The 16,056-nt window shown below is 45.9% G+C and overlaps 1 protein-coding gene across 4 annotated transcripts in view; it reads right to left on the bottom strand.

Moving 5' to 3' along the window:
- LOC140714553 (putative uncharacterized protein MYH16) overlaps nt 1–16,056 on the bottom strand; it is a 340,102-nt gene that overhangs the window by 223,494 nt on the left and 100,552 nt on the right. The gene's annotated exons all lie outside the window — the stretch shown is intronic.

Genomic DNA, 16,056 nt, shown 5'->3' with positions numbered 1-16,056 from the left:
TCAGGCTGTGCTATTTGGAATGGAAAACTGCATGCTTATAGAGCTAATGAATGGATAGGTAGCAATTCCATTGTGAACTTCATTGGTAGCGGGAGAGTGGAATCCCCCCTGCCTAAAAGTAAATTCCTGATGTGCATGAATTTGCTTATTTTGGTTCACCAAAAAAAAATAGCATTTATGTTCTAGCAGAAAAGCAAACAAAACTCCCCACGTTTTTCCCCTTGACAAAACTACAACCTGATTTCTCTGTGATTTATAAATTGCATGCAGGTATGATTCAGAGAAGCACACTGTTGAAATAAACATTTCAAAACCCTTGGACTCTACCTGAAGAAACTGCAGCTCTTGAGAGTGAATGTGTACCTTGCATGACCGTCTGGAAAGTGGAAGGATTAATTATTCAGAATAATTTTCAGGACAATGATTCACAAAGGTTACAATAGACGTTAGAGTCCCTGTGTTGGAAAAGGGCGAAGTAATCTGTTTTCTCTCGTAATCATTTGTGATCTGAAAGGGGAAAGAAATAAACTAACTGCATACCTTGATAAGATCTGGCTTCTATATGATGTTCCTATAGTCACATAGTCATGCAGCAATACAGCTCAGAAGTAGGCCCTTTGGCCCAACTTATCCCTGCTGACTCACATGCAAATCTTAGTTGGTCCCATCTTCCTGATTTGGCTCATATTCCTCTAAACTGTTCCTATCCACACACCTGCCCAGCTGTCTTCTAAATGCTGCTACTATATTTGCCTCAATTACAACCTCTGGCAATTACTTCCACACACATACCATGCTCTGAATGAGGAAGTGCCCTTAAAAGTCCTTCTAAATATTTCTCCTCTCATCTTAAACCAATGCCCTACAGTTTTTGACTTACTTTCCCTGGGAAAGCATTCATGAGGAGCCGAGGCAGAATTCACCCTGTCTAAACCCCTCAAGATTTGATAAACCTCCATAATGTTACCCCTTCGCCCAATAGCCCGGGACCAAGGGAGAACATTTTAGGGAAAAGGGCCTAGGACCAAATGCAAGCTCTTTGAAACAGTCAACACAGGCACATTGGGCTCAATGGCCTCTTTGTTTTGGAAGATTCGGTGCAGTGGAATTTATCCTCGCCTGCAAGTACAAGGTGAAGGATAAAGTAGAGGCGTAAAGGTTGCCTATCTCTGAAACGGTTTACTGATTTCACTAGAAATATTGACTAGAACTGAAGGACAACATGCTTCTGTACTTGGCAGTCTGCATGCAGCACCGTTGAAGAAAGGAGAAGAGTGCAGTGAAACATTAGTTCAAGTGAGGCAGCAGGAAGAACAGTAAAAAATAACGTACAGGAACAATATAAATATGACTTGGTGTATCTAAAGTAACTGAGGAAACAATTAAAAGAACTGAACAAAATTCAAAAAAAGTGAGAGTATATCAGCAAGTGACCACAGATAGTGCAATAGCAGGTTATTGCCTAACATATCAATTATTCAAGTGTTCACTCTTGGTTCAATTGTAACATTGAAGCTTGAATTTTGAATGGTACATGGAAGTGAGGGGTTTAAGACCGTACGACGTAGGAGCAGAATCAGGCCATTTGGCCCATAGACTCTGTTCTGTCACTCAGTCATGGCTGATCCTTTTCTTCCCTCCTCAGCCATAAGACATAGGATGGATGGTTCAGAAGGGTATAGTCTAGGTGCAGGTAAATGGGAATAGGCAGAAAATCAGGCCAGCATGGATTAGATGGGCCAAAGGGCTTCTTTCTGTGCTGTAGTATGCTATGAATCTATAGACCAGGGATAAATTTCTACTCAAATCTACACTGGGCTATCACAAAAAGATGGAGGGAGCACTGTGAGGAGGGCAAAAGAATAAAGGAAGGTAAGTCCACTTGTATTAAATGATCATTTAGACTACAGTACATTGGTCATTGAAGACACACTAGAAATTCATCTGCATAGCTGTAAAGCTCCAATATGATCAGCAGGACAAATGAGCAGTTCTATTCAGAACAAAACATACACAGGTCCTCCCCCAGTTACAGCAGGGCTCCATTCCTTAATTACTCTTCATAACCCAGACAGTTTGCAAGTCTGAAATGAAACTGTGAACTGAGTTCCAGATGGCAGAAGATGTCTGCAGCCCGGCAGCCGCCAGCAAATTCATCCCACCAGTCTCCCACAGGCCTGTTGTAGGGACAGGCTGTACTGAAATTGGGTATTCATAACCTGAAAAGAACTTGTGCATCATTTATCAACAGCAGAAATAAGTATCAGACTCCCATCAAGGGTTCCTATTTTATGAAAACAGTTGTCTCTGCCTTTCCCAAGTTTTACAACACCCCCAAACACCACTCCTTCCCCAAGTTCAGCAACAGCTGTAAGACATGCACAAGGCATTAAACCGGAGCTGAGTATGCCCACTCAGAATAATGTACAAAATTCCTCATAAATACTAAAAAGCATAATCGTCTCTACTTTCATCTCCACTATTTATCAGCTAGTATCTGGAAGAGATTATTATTATTATAATACCATCTGTCAGAGCTCATTGTGCACAGGTTGATTGCTGCATTATATTACAACGGTGACTACATTTCAAAAATAACACACACACAAAATGCCCGAGGAACTCAGCAAGTCAGGCAGCATCTGTGGAGGGAAATAACCAGCTGACATTTTGGGCCGAGACCTTTCATCAGGACCATCCATAGCTATTGCCCGAGTTCCTCCAGCACAGTGTGTGTGTTGCTCAAGACTTCCAGCATCTGCAGAATCGCTTGTGTACTTGAGAAACAACAAGAGAACTTGCAGCTATTCAGCCTTGTGCCTTCCTGTGGGTATGAAAGGCACTACACGTTTCATACTGTCCCTTTCCCATTTCAACACAATTCAATGACCAAACAGGGCATATTGTATAACAGTGCTACACCAGATTCATTAAATCACTTGGACGTTCATCTTTCTCAGAAAAATTATCTATAAATTTACTCAGACATTCTATAAAATTACATGGCAAATTCTGAATCAGTGTTTTAATTTGTTGATTCACAAAACCCCACAGAACTACATTTTTCCTGGAGATGTAATTTGATGATGGATTTCCTTGACTTGACAGGATGACCCATTATTGCGTGATGCAAACTGATCTGCACCCACATCACCAAGGTAATAATTTAGACAACTGCGTAAGCACCACCCACCAATTCACGGGTGCTCTGAGCTGCCAAGTCAGCATTGAGTATGTCAGCATTAATTCTTACAGACACAACAGAATAAATGGTCATAACTCCTATGCCCACTCTAGTCAGTTTCCAACAGAGCTCTTTGGTGCAGATTGCAGTTCTATTTTTCGGAGGCGGGGGAAAGGTTAGAGGCAAAGAAACACACCCATGCAATCATTTACACCTTCAGCACATACCCAAGGTGGGTATTCATATGAGCTTGGGCAGAGATCTTCAGAGAGTAGTTGAGCTGAAAGCAAAGTAATATTTATTTATCTTATTGAGATATAGCATAGAACAGACCCTTCTGGCCCTTCGAGCTGTGCTGCCCAGCAACCCCCGATTTAACACTAGCCTAATCATGGGAAAATTTACAATGACCAATTAACCTACCATCCAGCACACACAAAATACTGGTGGAACACAGCAGGCCAGGCAGCATCTATAGGGAGAAGCACTGTCGATGTTTCGGGCCAAGACCCTTCGTCAGGACTAACCGAAAGGAAAGATAGTAAGAGATTTGAAAGTAGTGGGGGGAGAGGGAAATGCGAAATGATAGGAGAAGTCCAGAGGGGATGGGATGAAGCTAAGAGCTGGAAAGGTGATTGGCGAAAGTGATACAGAGATGGAGAAGGGAAAGATCATGGGACGGGAAGCCTCAGGAGAAAGAAAGGGGGGGGGGGGAGCACCAGAGGGAGATGGAGAACAGGCAAACAACTAAATATGTCAGGGATGGGGTAAGAAGGGGAGGAGGGTCATTAACGGAAGTTAGAGAAGTCAATGTTCATGCCATCAGGTTGGAGGCTATCCAGCCGGTATATAAGGTGTTGTTCCTCCAACCTGAGTTTGGATTAATTTTGACAATAGAGGAGGCCATGGATGGACATATCAGAATGGGAATGGGACGTGGAATTAAAATGTGTGTCCACTGGGAGATCCTGCTTTTTCTGGCGGACCGAGCATAGGTGTTCAGCGAAACGGACTCCCAGTCTGTGTCGGGTCTCACCAATATATAAAAGGCCACACCGGGAGCACCGGACGCATACTGACCTCTACCTGGCCGAGGCACATCGACAACTCTCTGAAGCCTCCTCTTATTTACCCCTTGATCATGACCCCACTAAGGAGCACCAGGCCATTGTCTCCTATACCATCACCAACCTTATCAGCTCTGGGGATCTCCCATCCACTGCCATCAACCTCATAGTTCCCACACCCCGCACTTCCCATTTCTACCTCCTACCCAAGATCCACAAACATGCTTGTCCAGGTAGACCTATTGTTTCAGCTTGCTCCTGCCCCACTGAACTCATTTCTGCATACCTTGACACTGTCTTATCCCCTCTTGTTCAATCTCTTCCCACCTATGTTCATGACACTTCTCATGCTTTGAATTATTTCAATGATTTTAAGTTCCCTGGCCCCCACCGTCTTATTTTCACCATGGACATCCAGTCCCTATATACCTCCATCCCCCACCGAGATGGTCTCGAAGCTCTTCGCTTTTTTTAAATTCCAGACCTAACCAATTCCCCTCTACCACCACTCTCCTCCGTCTAGCGGAATTAGTTCTTACTCTCAATAATTTCTCCTTTGGCTCCTCCCACTTCCTCCAAACCAAGGGTGTAGCCATGGGCACCCGTATGGGTCCCAGTTATGCCTGCCTTTTTGTTGGCTTTGTGGAACAGTCCATGTTCCAAATCTATACGGGTATCTGCCCCCCTCTTTTCCTTCGCTACATCAATGACTGCATTGGTGCTGCCTCCTGCACGCATGCTGAGCTCGTTGACTTCATTAACTTTGCCTCCAACTTTCACCCTGCCCTCAAATTTACCTGATCCATTTTTGACACCTCCCTCACCTTTCTTGATCTTTCTGTCTCCATCTCTGGAGCCGGCCTATCTACTGATATCTATTATAAGCCTACAGACTCTCACAGTTACCTGGACTATTCCTCTTCCCACCCTGTCTCTTGCAAAAATGCTATCCCCTTCTCACAATTCCTCCATCTCCGCCGCATCTGCTCTCAGGATGAGGCTTTTCATTCCAGGACAAAGGAGATGTCTTCCTTTTTTAAACAAAGGGGCTTCCCTTCGTCCACCATCAACTCTGCTCTCAAATGCATCTCTCTCATTTCCCGCACATCTGCCCTCACCCCATCCACCCACCATCCCACTTGGTTTAGGGTTCCCCTTGTCCTTACCTACCACCCAACCAGCTTCCAGGTCCAACGTATAATTCTCCGTAACTTCCACCACCTCCAATGGGATCCCACTACCAAACACATTTTTCCCTCCCCCTCTTTCTGCTTTTCGCAGGGATCATTCCCTACGCGACTTTCTTGTCCACTCGTTCCCCCCCCCCCCCCCCATCCCTTCCCGCCGACCTCCCTCCTGGCACTTATCCTTGTAAGCGGAACAAGTGCTACACCTGCCCTTACACTTCCTCCCTCACTACCATTCAGGGCCCCAGACAGTCCTTCCAGGTGAGGCGACAATTCACCTGTGAGTCAGCTGGTGTGGTATTCTGCGTCCGGTGCTCCCGGTGTGGCCTTTTATATATTGGTGAGACCCGACGCAGACTGGGAAACCGTTTCGTTGAACACCTACGTTCGGTCCGCCAGAAAAAGCAGGATCTCCCAGTAGCCACACATTTTAATTCCACGTCCCATTCCCATTCTGATATGTCTATCCATGGCCTCCTCTATTGTCAACATTAATTCAAACTCAGGTTGGAGGAACAACACCTTATATACTGGCTGCGTAGCCTCCAACCTGATGGCATGAACATTGACCTCTCTAACTTCCGTTAATGCCCCTCCTCCCTTTCTTACCCCATCCCTGACATATTTAGTTGTTTGCCTGTTCTCCATCTCCCTCTGGTGCTCCCCCCCCCCCCCCTTTCTTTCTCCTGAGGCTTCCCGTCCCATGATCCTTTCCTTTCTCTATCTCTGTATCACTTTCGCCAATCACCTTTCCAGTTCTTAGCTTCATCCCACCCCCTCTGGACTTCTCCTATCATTTTGCATTTCCCCCTCCCCCCACTACTTTCAAATCTCTTACTATCTTTCCTTTCGCTTAGTCCTGACGAAGGGTCTCGGCCTGAAACGTCGACAGTGCTTCTCCCTATAGATGCTGCCTGGCCTGCTGTGTTCCACCAGCATTTTGTGTGTTGTTGTTTGAATTTCCAGCATCTGCAGATTTCCTCGTGGTTGAACCTACCATCCAGTATGTCTTTGGACTTTGGGAGGAAACTAAGTACCCAAAGGAAACCCACGCAGTCTGGGGGAAAATGTACAAACTCCTTACAGACAACGGCGGAAGATGAATGAACCCTGGGTCACTGGTACTGTAAAGCATTGTGCTAACCACTATGTTACATCTGGGATAAAGAAGTGGATGAAAGGAACGATTGGAGGAGGGAACTAAAGGAAAGGTAAATCATGGGCCATCCAGTGACTCCAACTTGTCATGCCAGACTGGGTCTCCTGATATAAAAGAAAAATTATGTTTCCCTTGTTTGCTGAAAAGTATCACTTTGATTGTAAATTAAATCTCTTCAGTACAGTGCAAGATTAACATCAGTAACTCCCATTTGTCAATATCCTTTCTAACAAAGTTTGGCTATAACACTTTAAAAATATTAGTAAACATAACTGATAATAAGACCATAAGATACAGGGGCAGAATTAGGCCATTTGGCCCATCGAGTCTGCTCCATCATTTCATCATGGCTGATCCATTTTTCCTCTCAGCCCCAATGGTGCAACTAAAAAAAGATGTCCAGGTTCAACCCATGCTGAAAGTATAGGTTTTGAGTGGGTAAAATTAGTCACAGTTTTTAATTCTGGCTGCTGTCTTATTGGAAAGTGATCTCATCTAGATATCAGGATGAGGATGTAAGCAGCTTTCCAAATTATACCCCAGTGACAGAGAATCCTCTTGAATTCATGTGAAGAATGTTTATTCAGTCCAGAGATCAGAAACAGTTGGTAAATCTAAATTTATCAAAGAAAAGAAGAAAACTGGCAAAAATGCTTTAAAACTATAAAATACACTATGAATATATACCTACTGAACCATCAGTGTTATTTTTCTACATGCTTGAAATAATTAGAGCTGAAACCTTCATCTAAGCCAGATGTTGTTCATTTCATTCAAAGATCAGATAAGGAACTTAAAAGTAGCAGACAAGCTGCAACACATTTTCAAGAGAAAATGTGAAAATATACTCAACAGTGAAGTAGACCGTATTGGAGCTACATTGTCCAGTTCATCACTCCCCTTCAATCACCTGCACCAGGGATTGCCAGCCTTTTTTATGCCATGGACCAATACCATCAAGCAAAGGGTCCATGGATCCCAGGTTGGGAACTCCTGACCTAACCAGATTTGGAAATGCTGATTTGAGTTACCTATTTTGAGGTTAGGGAGGAAACTTTGGAATAAACATCCTGGTGGAAAAAAACAAAACCGTTTTTAGAAAGACCAATGCACACTATCTCACATCAGTTCTGATGTGCATGCTGTATATGCACTTCGCAAACTCTGACCATTTGACCGCCCTCCTTCTATCTGCGTACAGATAGAAGCTCAAGAGCAAGACTCCAGAGATAAGAACAAAGAAGTGGTCCAAGGAGATGGAGGAGCTGCTATGGGATTGCTTTGAGATGGTAGACTGGGCCATGTCCAAGGACTCTTCAGAGGATCGAAGAGAATATGCTACACTTGTCATGGACTTTATAAAAACAGTGTGTCCCTAGAAAATCATTCAGATTCTTCCTCACCCAGAAGCCCTGCATGAACCAAGAGAGCTGCAATCTGCTGAGGGCCAGATCAGGTCTGATGACCAAGTAAAATATAGGAGGTGCACATCTGACCTCCAGAAAGCTATCTCACATGTGAAATGACAGTTCCAAACAAAACTTGAATCAGTGAAGGACGCTCGCCAGCTGTGGCAGGGTCTGAATGCTATCACCTCCTACAAAAAGAAACCAAGCGACATAGGTGACAACAAGGCTTCACTCTCAGATTAGTTCAATGCCTTTTATACTCGCTTTGACAGTCAAAACTTGCAGGCACCTTCATGAAGTCCCAGTGCCCCGATGACCCTGTGATTTCAATCTCTGTGCCAATGTGAGAGCATCCTTAAGAAGGGTGAACTAACGGAAAGCATCCAGCCCAGACGAGGTACCTGGCTGTGTGCTAAACACCTGTAATGATCAACTGGCAGGACTGCTTACTGATATCCTTAACCTCTCACTTCAGCAGTCTGAGGTTCCCACTTGCTTCAAATAGGCTTCAGTTATAACCGTGCCTAAGAAGAATGTGGTAGCCTGCTTCCAAGACTATCAAAGCATACGTACACAACGCTGGAAGAACTCAGCAGTTCAGGCAGCATCCGTGAGAAAAGAGTAGCCAACGTTTCGGACCGAGACCCTTCATCAGGAATGGGGGGGCGGAAGAGAGGGCCGAAGCCCAGTAATAGATATAGGGGAGGGGGTAGGGCCTAGAGGTGCCAGGTGGAAAACCAATCAGAGGAAAGATAAAGGGGGGAGGGGGAGGGGATAAGCATGAAAGAATTGTAGAGATAAAGAAGCAGAAAGTTGAAAGGGGAGAGAGGCAGAGAGGGACCTGGGATAGAGGAAGGGGGAGGGGGAGGGAATTACCAGAAATTGGAGAACTCAATGTTCATACCACCAGGCTGGAGGCTACCCAGACGGTAGATGAGGTGTTGCTCCTCCAACCTGAGTTTGGCCTCATCATGGCAGTAGAGGAGGCCATGTATGGACATACCTAGATGGGAATGAAAGGCAGAGTTGAAGTGGGTGGCAACCGGGAGGTCCTGTCTGTTGTGACGGACGGAGCGTAGGTGCTCAATGAAGCGGTCCCCCAATCTGCGTCGGGTCTCGCCGATGTAGAGGAGGCCGCACCGGGAGCACCAGATGCAATAGACGACTCCAGCAGACTCGCAGGTGAAGTGTTGCCTCACCTGGAAGGACTGTCTGGGGCCCAGAATGGTGGTAAGGGGGGAGGTGTGGGGACAGGTGTAGCATTTGCGCTTGCAGGGATAAGTGCCAGGTGGGAGATCTGTGGGGAGGGACGTGTGGACCAGGTAGTCGCGGAGGGAACAATCCCTGCGAAAAGCTGAGAGGGGTAGGGAGGGAAAGATGTGCTTGGTGGTGGGGTCCTGTTGAAGGTGGTGGAAGTTGCGGAGGATAATGTGTTGCATCAGGAGGCTGGTGGGGTGGTAGGTGAGGACAAGGGGAACCCTGTCCCTGTTGTGGTGACGGGAGGATGGGTTAAGGGTTGAAGTGCAGGAAGTGGAGGAGATGCAGGTGAGGGCATCTTTGATGACGCCAGAAGGGAAACTACGATCCTGAAAGAAAGAGGACATATCATCCAGTAGCATTACATCCACTGTGATGAAGTGCTTTGAGAGGATGGTGATGAAACATTTCAACTCCTGCCTGAGAAGCAACTTAAATCCACTCCAACTTGACTACCGTAACAACAGGACAACAGCAGATATTATTTCATTGCCTCTTCACTCAATCCTAGAACATCTGGACAGTGAAGATGAATACATCTGGATGCTCTTCATTGACTATAGCTTGGCATTCAATACTGTCATCCCCTCAAAACTAGTCAATATGCTCCAACTCCTAGGCCTCAGTACTTCCTTGTGCAACTGGATCCTCAATTTCCTCACTTGCAGACCCCAATCTGTTCATATCATCAACAACACCTCCTCCGCAATCCCCATCTGCATAGGTGCACCACAAAGCTGTGCACTCAGCTCCCTGCTCAACTCCCTTACTATTTTATGACTTGAGGATAAGCACAGTTCCAATGCCATACTGTATTTAAGTTTGCTGGTGACACCACTGTCATTGGGCAAATCTAAGATGCTGACTAATCAGCATATAGGAGAGAGATTGAAAATCTGGCTGATGCTGTCACAACAACCTCTCGCTCAATATAAGCTAGGCCAAGGATCTGATTATTGACTACAGGAGGAAGAAACTGGAGGTCCCAATGCCAGTCCACATTGGTGCAGCAACTTCCAATCCCTCCGTGATATCGTTACAGAGCATCTGTCCTGTGTCCAGAACATAAGCGACATGGCAGTACCTCTACTTTCTTAGAAGTTTGTAAAGATTCCGCATGTCATCTAAAACTGACAAATTTCTATAGTGTGCCGTGGAGAAGATATTGACTAGTTGCATCGTGGCCTGGTATGGAAACACCTTTACGGAAAAGTCTACAAACGGTAATCAGTAAAGCCCAGTCCATCGTGGGTAAAGCCCTCACTCCGTGCCTTCAAGCATATCTACATGGAGTGCTGTTTCAGGAAAGCAGCTTCTATCATCAAGGACTCCAGGCTATGCTCTCTTGTCACTGCTACCATCAGGACCCACACAATCAGGTTCAGGAAAAGTTATTACCCCTCAAACATCAGCCTTTTGAACCAGAGGGACAACTTCACTCATCCCAACACTGAATTGTCCCCACAACCTATGGACTCACTTTCAACTCTTCATCGAATGCTCACAATATCACTGGACAACAAATTTTTTCAAAAGTGTTGCTTCCTCAGAATTCTTTTTTGTTTATAATATACTGCTTGAAGATGAACACAAATATAATTTCAGAATACTTGTATCACGTAGCAATTTGGAGAAACAACAAATTAACTTTTATTGAATATAATGTGTTTAATTGCATAATTGTGCTGATGCTTTACAATAGTTCAACTAAGTTAAAAAAATATTTTGTTAATGATTTTCATTTGTACGCAGTGTCTGAGTCTTCTCTGCAGTCTGAGACTGCAATGCCCTGGTGAAACCTTTCACCATGCTCGTCACTAACAGCATCAAGATTTAAAGGGAAGAAGTCTAAATGGGAATGCAGAAAATGAATCTTTAGTGACATGTTGCATTTCATGGTTTTACATGCTTGAAGCATCCTTTCAAACAGCTGCATGTAGCTTGGTGCTCTGTAGATGCCGAGAAAAATTTCAACAGCTTCCTTCAATGCCTTCCATGTGATTTTCTCTGGCCCCACTAGAAATTCTTCAAATTGCCTGTCATTGATGACCTGTTTGATTTGTGGACCAACAAAAATGCTTTCCTTAATCTTGGCATCAGTTATTCTGGGAAGCATTTGTCTCAAATATCAAAATCCTTTACAGAAATACTTGTGCCTGGTGATAACGAATACCATCCTTACAGTCCTGAACCCAATAATTATTACTAAAACCTGTCCTGCCATGCAGCAGCCGTGCTGCCTAAGCATGCCTGGAAATGAAAGGAATCGTAGGCAACATTTTAATTGACTTCAATTATGAATTGAAATAATAAACATAAGTTTATTATGTCATGACCACAGCCCCCTCCTTTGTGAGGATCGCAAGAGAGAGAGAGAGAGCCTTACGGTTTGGAATGTGGGCTGGTCGCTCAGCAAGACAAAAGCCTTGGACATAGCCATTGTCTTGGGAGACACCTTTGTGGAATAAGGAACTGGCCTACGTGCAAACCCTCAGGGCAATGTGAGATGGGTGATGGGGGAAAGATTGCCTCGCCCTCCACCCTGATTGACATCTACAACCCTGCCAGTCCAGATAAAAGGTGGGCTGCCGAGGCGGGGCCTCAGATGCACCAAGGAGACACACGAAGAAGACACGATAGTGCTTCCCGTCGGAGCGGGAAGCCATTCTGAAGGAAGCCACATGCGTTAGATTCCGGATCGGGAGGAAAAACCGCTTTAACTAACAGCAGGGATTTGCTTCGCAAGGACGACGGGCAAGTGTTCCTTTTCTCTCTCTCCAACACGTGAAATGCCAGCGGTTCCCGAAAAGGGGAAGCCTGCAGACTTTGAGTGACTCTTATATTCAATTGGACTCAGTATCCCCTAGACAACGATAGAGCTCATTTTTGATTGATTATTACTACACCTGTGCTTTAGATTGAGTTTTGACGATGTATATGATCTGAATGTTTTGTATTAACCATACGTTTGTGCCCCTTTATAAATAAAATGTTTGAAAATAGTAGCACCAGGCTTCAGCAGACCTCTCTATCTTTGCTGGTAAGTCACCCGGTTACTGGGGAACGTAACAAGTGGGGCCTCATCCTGGATTTGAAACCAAAGGGGAGGGTCAGTGAATCGGGCTGTAAGTCCAAACTTAAATCTGGTTACGCAGGTAGCCAGACAGGAAACCAGCAAAGATGGATGTGGAGGAACTTATGAGAAACCCAACTGTAGAGGCGCTAGGGACGGCTACCAAATTAGACTTGGTAAATCTGGCAAAGGGGTTAGACCTTGCAGAGGTGAGGTCATCAATGAAAAAGCAGGAAGTGCGAAGGGTCATAAATCAGTATTACATTGGGAAGAAGGTGTTTGCAGCTGAGGATTTGGAAAATATCCCTGAAAAGAGATTAGCGAGTGGGACAGATCAGTTAGAGTTGGAGAAAGTAAGGTTGGAACATGATCTTAAAGTAAAGCAGCTAGAAGTAGCTGCAAAGGAACGGGCTGAGGAACGGGCTGAGAAAGAAAAGGAAAGGGAGCAGGCGTTCAAACTAAAGCAGCTAGAAGCAGAAGAGAAAGAGAAACAAAGGAGCCATGAATTGGAGCTGGACAGGCGAAGGCAAGAGCGAAGAGCTCAAGGGGAAGAGAGAGAGGAGGGGTTTGATGTTAGTCGGGCGTTGAGGTTGGTCCCCCTGTTCGAGGAGACGGATGTTGATAGTTATTTCTTGCTTTTTGAAAAGGTGGCAGTGAATCAGAAGTGGCCCAGAGAGCAGTGGGTGGCGTTGTTACAAAGTGTGTTACGAGGGAAAGCACAGCGGGCATATGCCGCGTTGCCCCCGGAAGGGGAAGAGAATTATGACCAAGTAAAGGAGGCCATTCTCTGAGGTTACGAGTTAGTACCTGAGGCGTATAGACAAAGGTTCCGAAATTTAAGGAAAGGGTGGAATCAAACGTATACCGAGCTAGCCCATGAGAAGGGTGTGCTCTTGGACCATTGGTGCACCGCGGAAAAGGTGGCCGAGAATTATGGGCGTCTCAAGGAGTTATTTTTGATTGAGGAATTTAAAGGTTGTGTTCCGGAAGAGATCCGGATGTATTTAAATGAGAGGACGAATCAGTCCATCTCAGAAATTGCTAGGTTCGCAGATGAATATGCCCTAACCCACAAGACAAAGTTTTCCTCGCCAAAAAGTTACCCGAGAGACCGTCGGAATGGTAGGGAAAGCCCGCACGGCTGAGGCGGCGATCCCGCTGGGAGCTAGTGGTAAAATTGAGGAGAGGCAAGACGGCAGGATAGGTCCTGGCTTGACCTGTTTTAATTGTGGAAAGGTGGGTCATATTGCATCTAAATGCTTTGCTCCGAGAAAGGAGCCAGAGAGAGAGAGAGAGCAGCGATCCCTATCGGGCGTGCACTGGTAATCAGAAAATCGGCAAGAGGGTCCCAGGGGAGCAGAGAGCGCGAGGGGTCGGAGATTTATCTGTCACCCGGAACCGTGTCTGTGAGGAAGGGGTACCCGCCTATCCCCGTACGGATTTGGAGAGACACGGGGGCGGAGCTATCATTAATTAGCCGTAACGTATTACCATTCGGACCTCCGACGGGCGAGGTAGCCCTGAGAGGCATAGGAAACTGGACCGAGGTAGTGCCTTTGCATAGAGTCCTTCTAGATTGTGAGTTGGTGTCGGGACCAGTGGAACTGGGGGTCCTGCTGGAGTTGCCGGGGGAAGGCGTGGACGTCCTTCTGGGTAACGACCTAGCGGGTAGGAAGATGGGAGCCGCCGTGAAGCTGACAACCCAGCCCGTGAGTGTTGAGGCCCCGCCCATAGAGTCCCCGAGCTATCCCGCATGCGCGGACACTCGCAGCCTGTCGAGAGCGGCAGCTGAGAAAGTGAGCAGTTTAAAATTGGCCCAGACGTCTTTACCGACCCTGTGTCATGAGGGTTTCGAGGGTGGTAAAACGAGGAATAGTAACGTAAAAGGGGGTAAAGGAGAGAAGGGAGAGAAGGTAGATCCTCCCTTAGCAAAGAAAAAGGTCCTAGAGGTAGGAAATAAAGATGAGAAACAGATAAAGCTGTTAAAAGGTCCAGGGTTGGACCTGGATGAGTCTAAAGGTGTTCCCTATAATGAAATGAGGGCAGTCCTCGATGAAAAGGATGCCATTACCTTGAAGAAGTCTGCTGGGTTGGCAGATGAGGTTGTTCCAGCCCAAGGGGTTGAGTTTACTTCGGAAGTGAGTTGCCCAGAGAGTAACTGGGAGGATCAGAGGAAGTTAGAATTTGAAAAGGGTATGGGTATTGAAAGCCTGGAAGAGGCCAATGCCCCGTTTGAGTGTGTCCAAGATGGGGAGGCCCGTGGTCCTAAACCTAGTCACGGAGCTCAGAAAAAGTCTGAGGTATTTGACTCGGCTGGACGAGACGGCCGTCCTTTTGGATCAGATAGACTTGGTTCGGGAAAGAAGGTGTCTGTGCTGAAGGGGGTGTTCAGAGTTAAGGTGGAGTTTACGAATAGGGAGATAACTGTTGTTGTGGAGGAGAACGGTAAATCTGTAGTTCCCAAATCGAATGGAAAAAAGTTAAAGTCTAGATTGATGCCTGCGCATCGATTCCAGGTTGATTTGGAATGTAAAGGGGCCTCACACGCTATTGTTATTCAAGAAAGCGCTGTGAGGAAGCCGAAATTTAAATGCGGCCGGAGAAAAAGGTTCGAACTAAAACACATCAGCCTGTATGGTCTTGACAAAAGGGTTAACTACCTGTGTAGCATTAAAGAATTGGGCGGAAATTCCCATGATGGACTAGGTTGGGGACACGGAGTTAAGAGAATAACCCTCGTGGAAAGGAAAGGCGGGAGAGTACCTCGCCAAATTACTCAAGTTCCCCACGGGGGGGCTCACTGGAAAAAAGGCGATGGTTAATAGAAATGCCATTTTTAAACAGCAACGCCGGTTGTACGGGTTTGTGCCAAAGCCTGTGAAATATAAAGACAACCCCTTTGGAGACCTGCCGGTGAAATAACATGACCGAAACGATTAGTATTTGTATAAACTTTTGTAGATGCACCTAAGCTAAGATCACACCTCCTTAGTTGTGTGGCTGAAGAAAATAAATAAAAATAGGTGGTTATTGAGCTGAAGTTTGATGCTACCAGACTTTAGTACGGTACGTGAGGTTAAGATATTAAAGAAAGGGGCACTGTAATTGTTACCTGTTTAGATACTGACTGGAATGTATAACCGTAGTACTCTGTGAAGAGAAAAGCTTGTGTAGTATGTTAGAGTCCAAAAAAATCCTGTACCAACTTGTTTTTAACCGCTGGTAAAAAACTTTTAAGAGGGGAGGTGTCATGACCTCAGCCCCCTCCTTTGTGAGAATCGCAAGAGAGAGAGAGAGAGCCTTACGGTTTGGAATGTGGGCTGGTCGCTCAGCAAGACAAAAGCCTTGGACATAGTCATTGTCTTGGGAGACACCTTTGTGGAATAAGGAACTGGACTACGTGCAAACCCTCAGGGCAATGTGAGATGGGTGATGGGGGAAAGATTGCCTCGCCCCCACCCTGATTGACATCTACAACCCTGCCAGTCCAGATAAAAGGTGGGCTGCCGAGGCGGGGCCTCAGACGCACCAAGGAGACACACGAAGAAGACACGATAGTGCTTCCCGTCAGAGCGGGAAGCCATTCTGAAGGAAGCCACATGCGTTAGATTCCGGATCGGGAGTCTGTGGCTGGACCCAAAAGGAAAAACCGCTTTAACTAACAGCAGAGATTTGCTTCGCAAGGACGACGGGCAAGTGTTCCTTTTCTCTCTCTCCAAC

The sequence above is a fragment of the Hemitrygon akajei genome, chromosome 22 (assembly GCF_048418815.1).
Source record: "Hemitrygon akajei chromosome 22, sHemAka1.3, whole genome shotgun sequence".
NCBI classification, from domain to species: Eukaryota; Metazoa; Chordata; class Chondrichthyes; order Myliobatiformes; family Dasyatidae; genus Hemitrygon; species Hemitrygon akajei.
Note: the sequence above shows the minus strand (reverse complement) of the source record. Positions and strands in the feature narration are given on the sequence as shown.